General features: G+C 41.8%; 1 protein-coding gene across 50 annotated transcripts in view; it reads right to left on the bottom strand.

Annotated features, from left to right (window-relative positions):
* Zmynd11 (zinc finger, MYND-type containing 11) overlaps positions 1–16,312 on the bottom strand; it is an 87,987-nt gene extending 71,675 nt beyond the window's left edge. For 11 of the 50 annotated variants that reach the window (XM_087590157.1, XM_087590175.1, XM_087590161.1 and 8 more), the window contains exon 1: positions 15,354–15,462. The gene's annotated coding sequence lies outside the window, so the exon portion shown is untranslated. 50 annotated transcript variants of the gene reach the window in all.
* Between the last annotated feature and the right edge of the window lie 3,349 nt (positions 16,313–19,661).

The raw sequence follows: 19,661 nt of genomic DNA, 5'->3' as shown, positions 1-19,661 counted from the left end.
CAGAACCTATGTAAAAGGCTGGGCACAGTGGTACACACTTGTAATCCCAACACTGGGGAGGTGTAGACAGGTGGATTCTTATGGCAAGCTAGTCAGGTCAGTGAATGATCCAATCAAAAGAATTAGCTTGTAAATGCTGCAAATGAATCTGTGCATGCACACAGGCACACATAAATCACTGTAATTTCTAAGCATACAAAGGTGGAAGAATTACATGACTCTTTTGTAATGTAATCATATTTTTGCTGTATGTTTTCTTATATTTTACATTTTTATTTTTTATTAATTTTTAATTATGTGTCTTGTCTGTGGGAGTGAGTATGCAAATATGAATGCAGGTGCTCTCAGAGGTCAGGAAAGGACACTGGATCTCCTGGAGCTGAAGCTGGGGTTACAGGATGTTGTGAGCCACTCAAGGGTATTTAGGACCCAATTTTAGTCCTCTTGGAAGAGTGCGCTAGAATAACCATCTCTTCAACCCTTTGTAATATATTTTAAAACTCATTTTTCCTCTATTTCCAAGACCTAGGTAGCAAACTTTCATAGTAACTGAACCTAGCAATACATTATATAAATTATAATTTTTAGTTTAAAAACAAACTTAATCTAAACTCTCAGTGCTGTCACCAATATCAAGAAATCAATGACAGAAAGCGCTCTGAAAGACATGCAAGAAAGTCACCCTCACACCATCCAAATACCAACAGAATACAATTTCTGCCTGAGTTTTAGTTTAGCTCTTATATTTTTTGCCTTTTTCCAATAAGCATTCAGAATCACAATCTTGAGCTTTGTGAGAACTCAAACGAAACCATCAGATATGCCTCACTCTAAGTATGCTGCCTCTCAGGAACATGGACTCTACTAATCTGCTTCCAAATTGACCGTTTCTTGTCATCTAAGAATACACAAGTCATTGTTTTGCTTACCAGAGGCTTTTAAGCTAGCACAACAGCATTACTTTTCATTAGAAATTAAGCTAAAAATCATCATGTTAAGCAAAGTAAGCTGGGCTCATGATAAATTCATGATAGGTTCTTATGTGCAGAACCTAACCCCAAAATTACATATGGCATATATTTAAATACATGTGTGCACAGGTGAACAACTAGGCAGGGAGATGTGAAATGAGAGACGGTGACAGACAGAGCAAGGGGTTCATGGGGAGGCTGTGGACAGGAGCAAGAACAACGTGACACAACTGTAAGAAGAGGCCGTGATGAAACCCATCATTTTATTTGCTAACCTAAGAAAATTAATATAGAAATTAAACTAAAGTATGTGTTACATAGATGCTAAAAATTAAGTCATATAAACAGAAACAAGGGCTGTTATCAAGTTATAGGTTCATGGCTTGTGTAAATAAGACATTAAAATATGGTAATAGTTGACGTAACCTAATTGGCAAGTATGATGTTTTAAAAATTAAACTTCCCAAATAAATGACTTCTTTAAGAATTAAACAATTCAGCCAAGTGGTGATGGCACTTCACCTTTAATCCTAGAATGTGGAAGACAGAGACAGGTGGATGTTTGTGAGTTGGTGGCTAGTATACAGTGAGTGACAGGACATCCAGGACTACATGGTATACTAGGAATGTCCATGCTGGCTTCCAAATGTACACCATTAACATAGTTTTTAATATCCAGGATTGTCCCAAACAAGAGTATTCAGTCAAAGCACTGAATTTCATAGGGGCTTCTTGTGCCTACCCTGGGGTCTCAGAGTAAGGGTTTCCTGAGGCCACGTGACTTGGAAGTGGAGCAGCATCCCAGGCCTACACCGGGTAAGCGTGTGGGGACTTGACAGAATACAACCACCGCGGAGATCAGTTACGAGGTCATAAGCTAATCTACTGAAGAACTAGTTTAACAGTACCAGCATTCTGAAACCACATTAAAGCAGTGGATAAAAGAAATAAACACTTTCTGAGATATTTCCAGCCAGTCATGCCAGCTCTGGGCAGTCACTCTCTCTAAACCAGGAATCACTCAGACCTTAAAATTTCAACAGGATTCCCTTCAGTTAGTGGAGAAGAAATAACCCTTGCCACCCAGGAATTTAAAAAATACAAGAGGTAGAACATGCTGGCATTTTCTTTAAGTCTACTTAACTGGCCATTCATGTGTTATGTGGCAACTACACCAGTCTACACCAAATTACCAAAGTGTTTCATTTCTCAGCTTTTCAAAAAGGATCTTTTATAATTTGCTGATTGCATAACATTAAATTTCAAAGCTACAGAGGCAGAAGCAATCTCGTGCTTCAGATCATGACTCACTGGGACACATATTAGTACCATGATAAATGCACTGGAGGGAGACTCACAGAGGAGAGTGAGTCAACATCAATCATCTGTCACTAACTAAAGAAATATGTGAGTTATTTTTGCCGATTTGTACTGACCTTTTATTCAAAATCATCTTTCAATAAATTAATTTTAAAATCATTTGAGAAGTAATAAATTATTTAGTTGACAAAATTAGAATAAGTACATATTCTTTTTATTAACTTTAACTACATGAAAATAATTATCATTCTATATAACAGATACACTGTAATGAGGTTGAAAGTATTTCATTTTACCACAGAAAATATGAATAAGCAGGAGGATAAATACTAGGACATGACAGCAGTATTTCCTAGACCAAACAGCAAACACAAGCAGGTGCGGGATGGGGCACCAGAGCTCCTGCCTGCTGCCCCAAAGTCACAAGGCATGCTTTCAGACGTCAACTCTGGGGCACGTCTGAAGAACACAGGCTTCCATCTTATTTTAGTCTTGGTATTGTCTTATTGTTTTATCTCAAAATGTACAGCATCTTTAGAAATATGACTTGAGATCTTACAATTATTGCACATAATCTAGTGAATATAGCAACAGCAGACACAGGCATGCATAAAGGCTTAACTGCCAACAGCCACTGTTCTGCTGTTGGGCTTCAAAACACTCTGGTTAGAATGTATTTCCTAGCATTCTGAAAGGATGTCATCTAGATTTGTACCTTTTTGCATCTCTACAATGGCTCATCTACAATGGCTGACTGCTAATGTCTGTATGTAAGGAGGATTCAAAGTTTGTTGTGGAGGAATTTGCAAGGTTGGAAGAGGAGAAAAGAATCAGTTTCCAAGAAACTAAATATGTCTAATTATTGTGTCTTATGAAGGTATATTGTTTTCTAAAACAATTCTGTCTTAAGAGGACCACAGCCCACTGACGAACTAATTTCTCAACTTTACCAGGACAGTACTAATCTAGCTTAGATGCGGCCCACTTACAGAAAAGTCTGAGGTAAACCTGGGAAACTTCCTGCACTTTGGACTACATTTCCCAAATATTCTCCTACAGTAGTTTTGAAGCTTTACAGGGCAAAGTAACTAACAAACATTCTATTGGCTAAAAATGTATTTTCCTAGATCATCAGTCTCTCTGCCTATCTCCTAAGTGACATCATGTGCAATTTAAGCATAAGACTTGGTAAGAACATAAAATTCATTTCCATATAAACTGAGACAGAACCTGAAGAGATGACTCAGCCATTACAGGCTAGGCTCACTACCAAAAATATAAACTAAGACAGGCCGAGATATTAAAATAGTAAATTAACACTACATTTAATTATGTTTTACTAACACTTCATTCTTCTAAAAGTAAACTATAGATATTAACATTTTAAAAACAGTGATCCAGTGACCTAGCAAATGCTATCTGAGCCTACCCAACTCTGGTTTTACCCTTGCTTGGTGTGGTGGAGGGCAGTTTATAGCTCTGTACTATTTATCTTGTTTCCTAATTACTCAAGAATACAATATCCAGTCAATCAACTGATCAACTTGTGTTCATTCAAATCATAATTTTGGGTGCTTTGTATACAGACACTCTAAGAGCTAATTATGTTCTATGCCCTCACTCAGGATCAATGCAGGCTTTCCTGAGGAAAGAACACTGATTCAGAGACACCCCCACCCTCCCTAGCATGCTTAGTATAAGCCAGTGAAATTACTCCACAGTAAGATTGTCTGTGCATAAGGAGACAGTTTACTGAAAAAAAAAAATTAAGTCATTATAAAGGTTCTGAGACCCAACGGGAAAGGGGAAATCACTGAAGAGGTTTTAGTAAAGTGATTGAACTACTAGCAGCTACTGGCCTCACATAGTTCGTCTGTAGCTGTCTGGGAATCTTACTCAGCCGAGTCTCAGTCACTGCTGTGTCAGTCAGCAGAGATGTATGCTAGTGATACTTTGAAATCTAAACTTCTAAAATGTCTAAAAATGGTCATTTTGTTCTCTACATAGTACTGGGTACCTTACCACCCTGAGACCAGCCTTAGAATAAAGCCTATGCTGAGAGCAACAGAATAAACAAAGAGTGGCCCTCTGAGCTGCTGAATGCATTACTTAAGAGTCCATCCTCTGGCCTTGCTGTACATCAATGGGAGGATAGGCCTTTGGTCCTGTGAAGGATCGATGCGCCAATGTAGGGGAATGCCAGGGCAGGGAGGTGGGAGTGGGTGGGTAGGTGGAGGAGCACTCTCATAGAAACAGGGGGTAGGGGGATGGGATGTGGATTTCCAGTGGGGAAACCAGGACAGGGGATAGATAGCATTTGAAATGTAAAAAATAAAATATTCAATAAAAAAAGAGAGTCCATCCTCCCTTTGAATTTCCAGTACTATTAGATAGTAAGACTTAGTAATGCTGACTGTCTGTTTGAGTCAACAAGCTCTCTGTTGTTCAAGCTGAAAGCATGTGGCTGGTTGTATGGCCTGAACACATACCCAGAGAGGTAATTCTGAAGGAAGATAGTCAGGGGAGCACAATGCAGAGCATGGATGCCAGTCATTTACAGTTTTGGGCTGCAGAAAGGTCTAAGAGCAGTTGGAAGGTCAGAGAGAACAGAAAAGAAAGTGTGGCACTAAGTAACAAAGGAAAGGAAGGCTACAGGGAGAGATCGGCCCAGGAATACCCTGCTGTTGAAAGAAAGCAGTGATCTGTGAGCTTCACAACTCAAAGATCACCTATCTAGTCTAAAAATGAGAGAGGCAGGATAGGGTCTGCTGATGATGAGAAAAGTAAAGAAAATAAAGATATGCTTTAGACAGGTGTTTACAGACAACAGAGCTGTCTGAAGGAGGGAAAAGAAGCATCTAGAAATGGACATAGAATTCAGTAAAGACTTTTACTGGTGTTTGGTTTTGTTTCCTTTGCTTCATTTGGCAATGAAGGGAAGTGTTCTGGAAGGGAGGCAGCATGCTCATAGACTCGGCAGAGGTTCCTGGAAGGGATGCTGCACAGAACAGAGCTGAGGGCTCTGACTGATGGAAGCAGCTTTGTGGATTGCAGAGAAGCAGTCACTTCTCAGTGGCTGTGCCTCTGGCCTCCTGAAAAGGCAGCTAGTGTTAGCTACAAGAATGGTGGGGGCAGGAGAAGTCGAAGTTCAAGTCACTGTGGGAAATGGAACTATTATTTCAATCAGAGCACTGAGGTAGGACTGGGAGAGCCCAGGTGAGCACACACCTTGGAGCAGGCGTCCAAGATCCCACAGCTGTTGGTCCAATCATTTACTCCACAGTGTGTCCAGTGGGTTGTGGGCAGAACAAGAGAATCAGAGTTTTGCTTGTACTAAACAGACACTGCAAAGATGAAGAGCTGATTCTTTTGGCAACCTATACATTCACATAACCCTCCTACTCTACAAACAGCACTTTGGGCATGGTTAACAAAGTTTAAAAGCTAAGTCAAGGAATTTAGACAGTAACAGAAAAACCTTAAGTAATAAGAATAATACGAAGATAAGAACTTTGTAAAAGTAAAACAAAGAAATCAAATCATGGGACTGATGACAGTAAAAGTGGGATGAATGTGATCAAAACAGCAAATGCATGCAACATGATACATGCATGTACTTTTTACTTGCTTGAAGTAATGGGGATTGAACCCAGTGCCTTTCAAATTAAGGTCAAGTGCCCTACCACTGAGCAACACCTTCAGCCCACTCACAGACTTTAAATCCAATCATCAAATTCTTTATTTAATATAGCAGTGATAATTGCACATGGGGGGGTTATTATTGAATGAATAACTGAATGCCTTGGTTAATGCTTAAGGGAAACATGGAAACTTTTATAAAAAGAACTTACAAGGGAAAATTGGAATATGAATATATACCCTAAAATGTCCTAATAAGAGTATCATCTCCAAGGGAAGGAAAATGACTGTGGACAGCTCAGACTACTGCCTTGTAACATTTCCCATCTCACAGAGCACTGACACAGAGAGGCCAAAGTAGCCTGTGGTCCCTCTTCACCAAGGTGATAGAAATCAGGTTGGTGTGGCCAATCTTTAGTTGAGCCTTTCTTTTCACAGAATGCCAGCTCTTCCAAGTAAATCACAGTCTGTGAACCCAAAGTCAGGCTCCCTGCCCTCCTTATAGCACTGAGAACCATCCAGGAAATAGTACCTGGACTTAGAAACAAATACAAAACCAGACAGTACTGCCATCTAAAATTTTCAGTTAAAATTTCAAGTTAAAATTTTGTAAAACAAAACAAAACAAAAAACTCCTTCGTAAAAATATTCTTTTGTAAGAATGTTTTCATTTAAATAAAATTCTAACAGCAACAAAAAGAAATATAAATATTCAATGTATCTGATCCAGAATTAAAAGTATTTTTACAGAAAAAAAAGTGTCGGTACCCTCTAAAAGAAGAGGCAGGGCTTGGCTATCACTGCAGACAGTGGACTGCAAGTGGGCGGCACCACACAGTCAGAAGAGGAACAGGTTCTGACTCTGTGATGAGTGCTTCATCAGTGGTGCATGCCCTAAATCCTTCCTCTGAAGCTAGCCTGCCATGCATTTGAACTTTTGTGGACCTGGAAGAGTGTGAACACCTTTAGATACTTGATCCATTGATTCTTTTGGTGCTAAAATAGAACCTGGGGTCTCATGCATACATGATAAACATATAAGGTCTGATTCTTCAGCAATTCCTGAGAAGTAGAGCCAAAGGTCCCAGGATATATCATTTTCAGTAAGCTATCCCCAAAAGGAGTTTTCAAAGATACACACACACACACACACACACACACACACACACACACACTCACACTCACACACACACACACACACACAGAGAGAGAGAGAGAGAGAGAGAGAGAGAGAGAGAGAGAGAGATTAATTTAGAAACTAACATGGGGCTTTACAGAATTAGAGCCCAGTCCCACCTTCAAAGATTCTGAATCAACATTTTTGTGGCAATAGTAATAACAAATAGTTCAGATGCTCATCCACGACTGAGAACCAGTATGATAGATTATTCTTGGTTCTCTAATGTGAGTCCTATAGCACTGTCATCTAAAATTCCCCTGAAAATCGGAGAGGTTCCAACCTTACTATAAGCAAGGCTTACCTAGGATACTTTTCATTAGCATTTAAAATATACAAATGAACAAGAAAAAGTCTAACTCTGAGTTAAACTGATGTCTAATTAGTTTTTAATTAACATAAAAAGCTAACTTTATTTAAACAAGTCTAATAAATCTTTAACTTCAAATGATTCGAATGATAGTTTCTTACCTGAAATGTCAATCAGAAGCAAGTGATTTTTTTTAAGATTTTATGTGCAGAAGGTATATATACATACACACACGCGTGCACGCATGCACACACACACAAACACACATACAGATACACACATACATGTATATGCAGAGTGGTAAAATATTTAGAAATTTTAAAACAAAAACTTCAGGCATCTTGGTAGTGATATTTAACTTGATATTTCTGTATATAAAGAGAAATGCTAACAAAAACACAGTAGAAAACAAGTTACCTTAGACTTTTTCCTTTGTAGTTTAAAACATATCTCCAATGGTAAATTAATTCCGCCCCCCAATAGGCTAGGCTCTCTTTTTTACTGTAATACCCAAGCAGTTAAAATAGATAAACTTTATGTTAATTGGGAAAGGGCTTCATATAAAAATCCAATTAAAAATTAAGGATTTGCTTTTCCGATGCAATTTTAAGACAGAAAAATACTAAGCAGATAAATCAAATAACAAAAATAAAACTGAAAAAGAAAAAAACTCAATAGCTTTCAAGTTGAGAAAGCTTCCCCATAATTAGCCTTCATTAAGGGACTGCTTCTTTCTGAAAACTTCTGCATAGCTACTAAATGAGAAAATCATATTTAATATCCCACTGCAGCATCACTGCTGACTGCCTGGGGAGCGTGGCTCTGGATGCTGCAATGCTGCGCATCCCCTCCTTAGAGCATGTGCTTCTCCGGGAATCACATCCTTTCACTGTGGACAGCAGAACATACCCTGCAGACATCTGAAGGCTTAGCGTGCAGAGAAACCTTCCAGAACTTAGGATTTCAGTCCAAATTAACTTACCCAGTTGAGCGACAGCTAAGATTCAAGACAAAGGTTACCCCTCCTAAGACAGCAAGGCTTTAGCCCTGGAGCTCATGCCAAGTATTTCCAAGCATGATTCTCCTACTATATATAAAGATTTAAGTATCCCCACTCACTACTCCTGAACTTGAGCCAAGTTGTGTCTCCATAATATGAGCTGCTATGGCAACGGAAAGAAAATGAACCAATTATATATGCTTGTTCTTATATTACTAGCTATCATTAACAAAGAAATTGGAACTAACCCGAACTTTATTTGTGGAATGTTCTGATTATCAGTTTTCTAATATTCTTTTCTTTCCAACTCCTACTTTTTCAAATGAGCTTGGTCTCACAGTCTTATGTCTGCCTGCCTGTCCTTCTAGATTTATAAAGGTCTTCCAGGGAGACAGGTGAGTCAGTACAAAAACCCGGAAGGTTTATGGGACTTAGACTGAGAAGAACAATGGCCTGAACATTTGGTGCTCCTAAGTTTGAATTCAAACCAATTTGCTTACACCTCTGTGACTCTGGGCAATAGAAGCTTGTTCCTTTACTATGAAATCCCACTACTTCCTTCAAGACACTATTGTAAGGGATATGTGGATGTATAACATGCCTAGTATGGTAAGTCCTCAATTACCAACACCTTAAAAAATGATAATATAAAAAGGTGTTGCCGGGGCTGGGGATTTAGCTCAGTGGTAGAGCGCTTACCTAGGAAGCGCAAGGCCCTGGGTTCGGTCCCCAGCTCCGAAAAAAAGAACCAAAAAAAAAAAAGGTGTTGCCATAGGCCATATTTATAAGGAAAGAAATCTTCCTAAAAAACTGTTCACAAAGTAGGCTTTTAAAGCAATTTAATCTGCAAGGTGAAATACCTGAGTCCAGGAAGTTTAGTGTCTTCCTGATTTTACAAATGTTTCAAACACTGTATGAGAATATTATGTTACAGACTCTCAACATATATTCATTTTAAAATTTGCATAGATCTTCCATGTTTCCATGATAAATGCTAAAACTATGGGAAATGATACCCCATCTTTAAGCTATATTTTAGGTTTACTTGACAGACTAAAGTAGTTGAAGAAAGCACTAACAATCTTCAATAGATCTACCTTTCTTTACTTGCTCCAATAATATCTGGGGAAGCATGTCCTGGGTGTTTATTCCGGCTCTGCTTTTCAACAGAGCAGTATCACCAGACATAAAAAAGTAGCTTTTAGAAACCACAAGTGAGGGGTTGGGGATTTAGCTCAGTGGTAGAGCGCTTGCCTAGCAAGCACAAGGCCCTGGGTTCGGTCCCCAGCTCAGAAAAAAAAAAAAAAAAAAAAAAAGAAGAAACCACAAGTGATTAGTGTATGTCAAGGTTACAAACTAGAATAAATTAGACATCTACAATATTAAGACCTCCCAAAGAATCTCAAGTCAAATACAATGTATCTCAGCTCATCCACACTGCAGCACTCTGGACTTACTTCTCATTACATTTTATTCCACTGGCTTGATAACTGTTACTCTAAAGTCTCAACTGTTACTTTAACTTTTTATCTTATTTACCTCAGTATCTAGCAAGTATCTGATACAAAGCAAAGTCTTAATAAGTAATAATGCATTAATAAATATATCGAAAAGTATATACTATTTAATTTCTACAAAATACAATATAACATTTCAATGTGATCTTATGTTATGCATAACTATGGACTTAAAGTATGCCTTAAAACAAAACTAATTTGTTTATAAAAATATTATTCAGTTTAAAAATATATGCAAGTTGTCAGCAACACACCCTTTCTTTTTTTTTTTTTCTTTTTTCTTTTTTTTCCGGAGGTGGGGACCGAACCCAGGGCCTTGTGCTCGCTAGGCAAGTGCTCTACCGCTGAGCTAAATCCCCAACCTCCAACACACCCTTTCTAATTCACCTATGGCCCGTTCATAAATCTAACTTTCCCATATCTATGAAATAAACAAATTCTAGTCTATCATTCACTTATTCATTTGTTCATTTCTTGGTTTTTTTTTGAGACAGGGTTTCTCTGTGTAGCTCTAGCTGTCATGGAACTCTCTGTAGACCAGAGTAGTCTCAAACTCAAGAGATCCAGCTGCCTCTGCCTCTTGTATACTGAGGTTAAATGTGTGCACAACACTATGCCTGGCTTACTGGCCTACCAGTATCTACCACTGTCTACTTTTTTTTTTTTTTTTTGGTTATTGTTGGTTTGAAATAAAGTCAGGCACGTTGTAGCCACTCATAAAGCAAATACTTCATGGAATAAACTTCACGAAGCTTGCCACACAGCCAAAGAGCTATATCTTTACAATGGCATAGTAAATGGATGACTTAAGCACTTGAACATAAGGGATTTCTACTCCTCTTATTTAACAGGCGCTAAGGTCTTAACCTGCATCTTACTGAGAGAACACTGACCCAAGTGTTAAAGTCTCCATTAAAGGACCTGACTTAAAAATAAAAAACCTGTTATTGAATAGAAGACAACATAAAAATCTGCAAGATTAAACATCTGACTAACCTATTCTTAATAGACAAATTGTCCAGTTAAGTATCTACCTCTAACAATTTGCCTAATTTTATCTACTTGAATACACAATGGACTAAGCAAGTATTTTTAAATGTTCCAATATATGTTTTACTTAAAGATTATTGCTTTCTATTTATAAGTAATTTTTACTCTGATTCTTATATAACATTTCCACAGTAGAAACTAACTAGAATTTTCTAAATGGAAAAAGGTCAATAACAGCAAGCTTATATTTCTATTTCTCCCTCCCTCTTCTCTCCCTTTCCTTAAAACTTAAAATGATCAACCATTTCATGCATGTTTAGCAGCTAGATTATTCAAAAGAACTGCTCTCAGGAATTTAAATTCTCTCTCTTCTGCAGCTTCCACTCCTGTCAGTCACCCAGCATCCCAGGGATCTCTGACAATCACTGTTACACAGATCCCTACATGTACTCCTGTGCACAGGCATGCACATGAACAGTGCAACGGGGAGCACACTGCTATAAGGCAGTCAACTTCCCATATTTAAAGACTTCTATACAGTTAAGCTGAAAGTATACAATTGTTTAAGTGAGTCGGTGTAGGAGAACACTGCACAGTGGTGGAGAAACAGCAATGTTTTACTTCATGGTACTCACTTCTGTGATTACATTTCAACAGAGAACCAAGGAAGCCACAGGTCCTTGGCTGGGGGGTGTTAGTCACCACAGCACAACCTAGCTTCATTGGGACAATAAGACAACAGACACTGCAAGCAGTTCATGGTCACTGTAGGAGAGCCATATGCAAATGTAAACTAGCTGCCTTCCGTCTCTTATCAATTCTTAGAAAAAAATATGGGTGAGAAATGGAATTGGTCTCCAGAATGAGCTGGTGAAAGGGTGGCCACAGTTGTTCTCTGCAGATTATCTACTTAAGCCATATAAAACATATAACTTGACATTGTACAGTCAATGGTTAAAAATAACTTTCAATGCTCTGTTTCAGCTATGTGTATTTGTCAGGGATGATGAATACCAGGGGTTCGGAAGTAATGAGTTAAAAACCAAAAACAACCATTGTTAAAATTGCTTCTGGGAGCTGTGTGTGTGTGTGTGTGTGTGTGTGTGTGTGTGTGTGTGTGTGTGTCCCTTCTAGTGTTTATATGATTTGTAAATAAAACCCCAAGAAGGAGGGAGGAAAAACAAAAACAGCAACAGCGAGGGTACACTGAGAGAAGCAAAGTAGCAATGTATCAAAATAAAAACTAACAACTACAAAGTTGTGAGCTAGCAAGAGGGCTCAGTCTGTAAAGGCATTTGCCATAAAAGCCTGTCGATTCTGAATTCAATCCCCAGAACAGAGAGAACTCATTCCTGCAAGTTGTCTTTTGCCCTCTACACTCATGCCACAGTATGCACACTGGCACACATCATGCATAAACATACACAGTAACAACAAAACTAGAAAGTTTCCATACATAATCTCCACTACAGAAAACAGAAGTTCAAAATGAAGAGGACGTAAGTTGTCAGACACCATCTGAGCCATGTTCTGAGCTAATGGGTTTTTAAAGCCAGTTGTATGTACTTAACTTGCACCAAAATGGCCACTTCTAGGCAACTTTACAAACTATCGATAGTGCCCAATCCACACAGTCTTTCTTAGAGCAACATCAAATTGATTAAATACAGGGGACAGAAAATAACAACTTTCTTCCAAGCTAGATACTAGAGGCTTAGCAGGGAACACAAGAACACTAGATGGGAGCTCAGCTTTGGTTGTAGCTCTGTAAGTCCTAAGTCGAGGAGGAAACAATGCTCCACAATGAGGACCTCAGCTGTGCAACCTGTCCTCACAGTCCTGGGGAGCTTGGCACTGCTTCGGAACGACTTAATCCTCACAAGAACTGTGAGGTTGGTTCAGTTACTCCTTGTTCTTCATTGCCTAACCTGCAAAAAGTTAAGTCATTTGCCAAGAGCCTACTAAATGACCCAAGGGAGATTCAAACCCAAGTCACTGGGCCTCTAGGTCTGTGGTTTTAATCATTATGCCATGACTCAAATAAAAACAAAAACAAAAATTAATCACCCTGAAAAAATTAATGTTAAGTTCAAGTGAAGGTTTGCAACCAGTGAAAGGCTCAAGTTTGCTGCTCATTTGCTAGTTTTTTTTCCCTTTTCATGACACATTCTCTTTGCTTAGATTTAATAATTTTTTTATATTATTTAGAAAAAAAAAGTCAATCAACTGAAAGCTAAAGAGGGTAATAAAAATCTCCCAACAGCTGGTTAGGGCTTTAAGCAACCACTGTCCTAACAGCATGTGATAGTTCTGTTACAAACGTCAAAAAATCTTTGCTCCAATTAGCATCTCAACTAAGTTATGCCAGGATATGAATGCCTCTATTGTACGCTATCAGAACCATCTAAAGGGTCATAGAGGGAGGGTTACAAAGGGGTGAAATAACCTATGTCCTTTACAGAAACATGCAAATGGACATTCACCCAGAGCACCAACTCTGGGATATCTGAAGACTATTTAAGTAGAATTAGAGTGTGGTTCTAACATTTTTAATCCATTTTTCTTTATAAAGAAAGCACAGCATTTATTGTGAATGGTAACTGAAAAAAGAACCAAACCTTGGAGAATACAAGAGATGCAGTTTTCACATGAACAGCCTATACAGAAAAAGATAGTGTATAAAGTACAGCGGAGTTCAACAAGAAACTTATTTTGACGTGATCATAATCGCATCTCATGTCTTCTGATCTTTGATTCTCTGGCCTCTTCATCTTAGAGCCAGCCAAAATACTGACTACAATGTAAACAAAGACCAGGAAAATAATATGCCTGTACATAAATTCACATTTCTTCTTCCCATCCAACACATTAGAGATTTTAAAAAGTACAAACACCATCTTGCCTGCCACAAAACATTCAAACTTTTTGAGTACAACCAGACACTCTCTAATAACTTCTAGACACTAATTGGAATCGATGGCACCACCCCCCTCTCCCCAATCATTATGTATCCCATAATAATTAAGCTAAAAGGTATCACATATCTTGTTTTCTTCTCCTTTTTTTTTTTTTAATCATTTACCTTCTGTGTCTCTTAGAGATTTTTTAAAATGTTTTTACCAGCATACAACACAATTGACTGCAGGAAACTTAACTCCCAGGTGAAGCAGAGAGCCTGGGCCAGAGAGTCTCACAAAAACACCTTAAACTACTTACTGCCTTTGGGGTGACCTCTCCCTCATTGGGTCACCTGGCCACTTCCTCCAAGCTCAAAAACACACGACACCAGTCATTATGTATACAGCAAGTGAAACCAGCAATTGGATACACACCACATAAGACACTGGGTACAGTATATGCCCCCTACATACCCAAACATGGGTAACTGCGTAAACACTATATATGACACTAGTAGCTGTGTACACAACTCTACAGGAAACCACGTACTGCGTGTGTATTCAGTATAAGACACCGGTCACACTGGTCGTGCAAAGGCTATTAACACCAGATACTCTGTAACACTTTATGACACTGGATACTCTATACAAGCTTACGGCATACTCAACCGCACACAATGCTATGTACACATCTTACCACTCTCCGGATACAGTGCACAGTTCAGCTGCACGGAGGCAGAGGCCGGCGTTTAGACAGATCAGAGGACACAGGGTACTGTGTGCATACTGCCCGTGACAGAGTGCTACACACAAATCACATAGGACAGTCAGTACCACGGACACACGGCAAACACTGAACACCACAAACACATCACCAACGACTGAAGTCCCACGGACACACCGCAAAAGACCCCTCGGCTCGGCCCAGGAAAAAAGGCAAGAGAGGAGACCGTGCAAGAGAAAGTTCGGGCCACAGCCCCACTGGCAGCGTCCCCATCAGCTTCTCTCCCCAGCTCTGCGTGGGCACAAGGCGGCTGATCCCCTAGGACGGCCAGGAGGACCTGTTGAGGCAGCTGAGGCCTCGCAACCCGCTCGCCTGCAGCCCCGGGAGAGCGACGGACACCGGTCTCGGGTCTCAGGAACATTCGCTTTCATTGCTCCCCTCCGCCCGCTACACGTTCCGCGCAAAGGCCCCAGGGCCTGGCCAAGCGGGAGGCGCGGGGACCCGGCGGGAGGATCTCACAAGACTCCGCGGCTTCCCGGCGCCAGCAGGCCGCGCGCGGTTGTCCGCGGCCTTCACGCCGGGCCCGCTCCTCACGGCAGCCTGAGGTAAAAGGTGCTGGACAGAGGGAGCGCGCCCACCCCTCAGGCCTCACCGGCCCGGGGCTGTCCCTGAGGCCCCCGTCAGCCGCCGCCCGCCCGGGAGCCTGCGGTCCCGGCAGCCGCCACAGCACAGGCCGCGCCACCACCGAGGGTGCCTCCACCCTCCCAGCCACCCAGTCGCCCCGCCGCCGCCGCCGAGCTTTCCCCACCATTATGCTCCGCTCCGCCGCCGCCGCCGCCGCCGCCGCCGCGCCCGGCCCTCCCTCCGGAGCCGCCTCCTTCCCGCCGCCCGGCGCCTCTCGGGCCTCAGCCGGCGACGGGCGCGGGGGGCGGGGGGGGACGCAGGCCGCCGCCTCCTCCTCCCCGCCATCTCCTCCCTCCTCCTCGGCTCCCCCCGCTGGCTCAGCGCGGAGGGCTCGGGGCTCGAGGGGCGCCATGTTGGCGGCGACTTCCACTACAGAAAACGCCTCAGCGCGCGCCGGGGCGAAGCCGGGCGAGGCGGCCGGGGCGTCGCGCGCCGGCTGGAGGCCTGGCCCGCCGCGCGCGCTCCCTCACTCGCTCGCTCGCTCTCTCGCTTTCTCGCTCCACTCACCGCGTCTCCTCAGCCCGACGGCGGCGCGGGGCCTGCGGGGCTGCAGAGGACGCCCGGGGGGCAAAGTTGGCATCCCCACTAAGAGGCGGTTCACACGGTGCGGGCGCGGCGGCCGGCCCAGCTCGCGGCCTCCTCAGAGTTCATTGTGTGCGCTTGAGTGTTTCCCCGCGCGGGGCCGGACCGGGCGAGCGCGGGGCCTGGGCCGAGCCGCGCACGGGGGGCTCTAGCGGCCGGCGCGGGACTTGCGCGGCCCGCGCTGCCTCCCCGCCCCGAGGCCGGGAGAGCCCGCCGCACCCGCTCCTACCTTCCCTCGACCTGTGTCCGGCGCCCCTCTGAGAAATCGGTTTCAGCATATTCTAAGGGGTCCACACACGAACTCCATATCAACACACACGTGTAAGCTACGTACGTGCAGGCGCGCTGGAGGCGAGCACCGAGACGCGAGGGTAGCATTGTTAGGATCCGGCCAAGCCCGGTGGGCTGCGTTGCGGCTTGCGGTGTAGACCCGCTCCGCACTTTGCTTGACTCCTAATGGCTCCGTGTTGGACAGGCACTCGCCGGTGTACTGCCCCGAGTGGGTAAGATAGTATCCCACGCTTCCCAATCCTGTGATTAAAAAAAAAAAAAAAAAAAAAAAAGAGTTGCAAAGTTCCCCAGTCCCAAATATGCACAAATGGGATGTTTAGAGAGAATGGACCACCCATTATCACTCTGGTTAGAGCATTACAAATTGCTGTGAGAACTAGGTTATCTTTTCTAGTGAGCAATTCTAGATCTAATCAGAGGAGAGCCCTTAAGCTATGTGGCTTAAAAAGTCTTGGGGGAAAAGTTGCAGAGATAAAAGCACATACAGATGTCATACGTAGTCCTAACAACCTTTGCCTGCTAGGAGTTTAAAAGGGAAAACCCATTAGCCAAGACTGCCTGTCCCTATTCTCATTGGATATATGTACCTGAAAAATCACTGGAGATGCCCCTAGATATCCAGGGTTCTTAAACAAATTATCCATCTGTTTACAATTCTGATCTCTAAGTTAGAAATTACTTAGTGCAGCATTGAGTTGACTTTTGAAGTACACCAGTCAAATGTGATCTTTCAAACTGCTAACAGCCCTGCCGTTGATACCAGCATCTCAGAGAGTAAGTAGTGTTTGGTCTTTTGGTGTTTGTTTCTGACTTTTTTGTTTTTCCACTTCAAAGATCATGAAATATTTATAATTCATTTAAATAATAAAATATGGCAGCAAGATTGCTCAGCAAATAAAGGCACTCACCACCAAGCCTGAAGGTCTGAGTTAGAGCCCCAGGACCCACCTGTGTGGTGGCATGAAAGAACTGTGTATTTCAAAAGTCATCATTAAACCTAGATGAATGGGCTAAAGCTGCCCAGGGGAAAATCATGCCGTATCTGATTAGCCTGCTGGACTGGGAACCACTTCTTTAACTGAATCAACTTTTTTTTTTTTTTTTTTTTGTTCTTTTTTTTCGGAGCTGGGGACCGAACCCAGGGCCTTGCGCTTCCTAGGTAAGTGCTCTACCACTGAGCTAAATCCCCAGCCCCAACTTTTTTTTTTTTAAGTCAGAATCATACCTTTTAGGAAAGAAAATAACTCCTCCACCCCCACCCCAGTTATACAGAATAGAAATAACTTCTATTTTTATATATACCATAGGATTTCCTATTTCTTTGCTTGAGTTTCCCAGCCCAATAGCTCTATTAACTGCATTTGTCTGTCTGCTGGGTAGGTGAGTGTGAGATATGAGGGTGAGTCAGAAGGCCAGTGGCTAGAGGTTGGGAGAAGGTCTGGAAGACCAAAGTAATATAGTCATTTCCGTGCAACCTGTGACATAGCCTGGATTTATGTACTGGGTTGTGAAAGAAGGCATAAGGTCAAGGTTCTGAGGGGAGAAATTGGAGACAGGAAGAATGACAGAGTTGAGGGGTGGTTTGCATCAATCTACATGTGTTTGGCAGACTCCCACACAGCCCTCCATTCTTCCTTGGCCACAACCGATACACTCTATGCTACAAAATTTCTATTCAGCAGGTTGCTTCTTTCACATTCGGCTTTGAGAAAAATTGTGGAAATACAGAAAGCAGAGACTATTCGAGTAATTAAGAGTGGGAATTTTGTCTGTTGAGGAAGTGAATTATATTCCTACTTTATACTTTTTTTTCTTACAAAGTCCAAATGACTTAAGTCATAGAAAAACTGAAATATTTTCCAAAACTAGGAAAAGTCATATAGGTGCATATTTGTGAGATTTTGAGTAGAGAAAAAAATGTCCAAAATTCTCCAGGAATGGGTCAGGGAAGGGTGTATTAAAGAAAGTCACACGGAGACGAATAAAGTTGACTGTGAAGGTGTATAAATTGTATCAAAACCAAGTGTGGTCTCACTCAAAAATATGTTTATGAGAAGTTACTCCTTGTGTACTTTCCCCTGAGTTTTGTTTTTGTTTTCTTAGGAAAGTTCAGTATTTCTTGTGGAGTTCTGAGAGCTCTTGCTAATTGTAGTAATTAATAACTCAGGCACCCCTGCCACTGAAGTGCAGTGTTTTTGTTTTGCTTTTACTGTTATTCTTGGCTTTATAGCTCTGCTTTGCATTAAAGGGTGGATGACATAAACCCTGAGTCATTTCGATAGCTCTCCTCCAAGAGCGTAAACTCAAGGGCATGGTGTAGCACCATCTATCTAGTGTAGAACTCCAGAAACTCAGAAGAAAAAGCGCACTGTGGAGAGCAAGTAGACAGAAAGCATCTGGCTGTGGTGGTAGGGTGACTAGTGTAAAGCGTCACTTCCTACAAAGCAACTTTCCTAGAGCTCAATCTAATGAGATCTTCCCCGTTTCCTTCTCCAAACCACAAGCTAATTTGTTGTGCTACATTGCCACATATCCAGGTACACAGCACCAGTTAAATGAAAAATGCTGCAGGGAGGGTTGGTCGTCTCAGTGGAAAGAAAAGCCCTGTTAAGATATACTTTTAATAACATAATGCCAGAAGATCTGTCATTTCTGTCTTACACTTTTTCTTTTTTCCATGTGTGTACGTATGTGTGTAGTGCATACGTGTGTGTGTGTGGTGTATATGTGGGGTGTGTGTGTGTGTGTGTGTGTGTGTGTGTGTGTGTGTGTGAAGGTGTATGGGCTTGTGCTGGGGAGAGATTGACCTCAGCATATCTTACTCAATTGCTTCTCCACTGAGTCTTTTGAGACAAGGTTTCTCAATGAACCTGGAGGCACTTTTCAATAGATTGGCTGACCAAGAACCCCATTAATCCATGTCTCTGCCACCCCTCACTCCAAGTGTGGGCTTAGAGCCATGTACATTCAGCAGTCACCTGGGTGCTGGAGATCTAAATTCAGGTCCTCATTGCTTACATAGAGAGCCCTTTATTCACTGAGCCACCTTCCCTGCCTGTAGTTTTTCTTAATGTATACGAATTACAATTTCAAGGTCAAGAGATTGTGCTATGTGTAGATATATTGTGACTATTATGTGTAAACTAGTAGCTAAGGATAGTAAATGAACTAAGGATTGTTAAATATGTAACACCAAGCAAGCTCTGCTCTATCCCCTACTTGAGTCAAAGAGACTTGAAGACACAGGCTGCTCCCTGAATATCACAGGTATATTTCCAACTCCTGTTAGTACCTTCCTGTCTAACAGCCAGATATAGAGCAGATTTCTGATCCTCTAACTCTAAGTCAATTGCTATAGGACAGGGCTTGAGCCATTCTAGCCCTCATATACACCTTTAGGGATGCCTGTCAAAACTCCATTCTCAGCAGGCTTCACCTTGAACTAGTTACATAACTTTTGGCAAGTAGCAACTTCTCCCCAAGTCAGCTCCCTCTGTAATTGAAGGAGGGTTACTAATTGCATGTTATGTTCTCATTAGCACAGACTTTTATGAACTTC

The sequence above is a fragment of the Rattus norvegicus genome, chromosome 17, assembly GCF_021556685.1.
Source record: "Rattus norvegicus strain SHRSP/BbbUtx chromosome 17, alternate assembly SHRSP_T2T, whole genome shotgun sequence".
Classification (NCBI taxonomy): domain Eukaryota; kingdom Metazoa; phylum Chordata; class Mammalia; order Rodentia; family Muridae; genus Rattus; species Rattus norvegicus.
The sequence above is the reverse complement of the archived record's forward strand: the minus strand, read 5'-3'. Positions and strand labels throughout refer to the sequence as shown.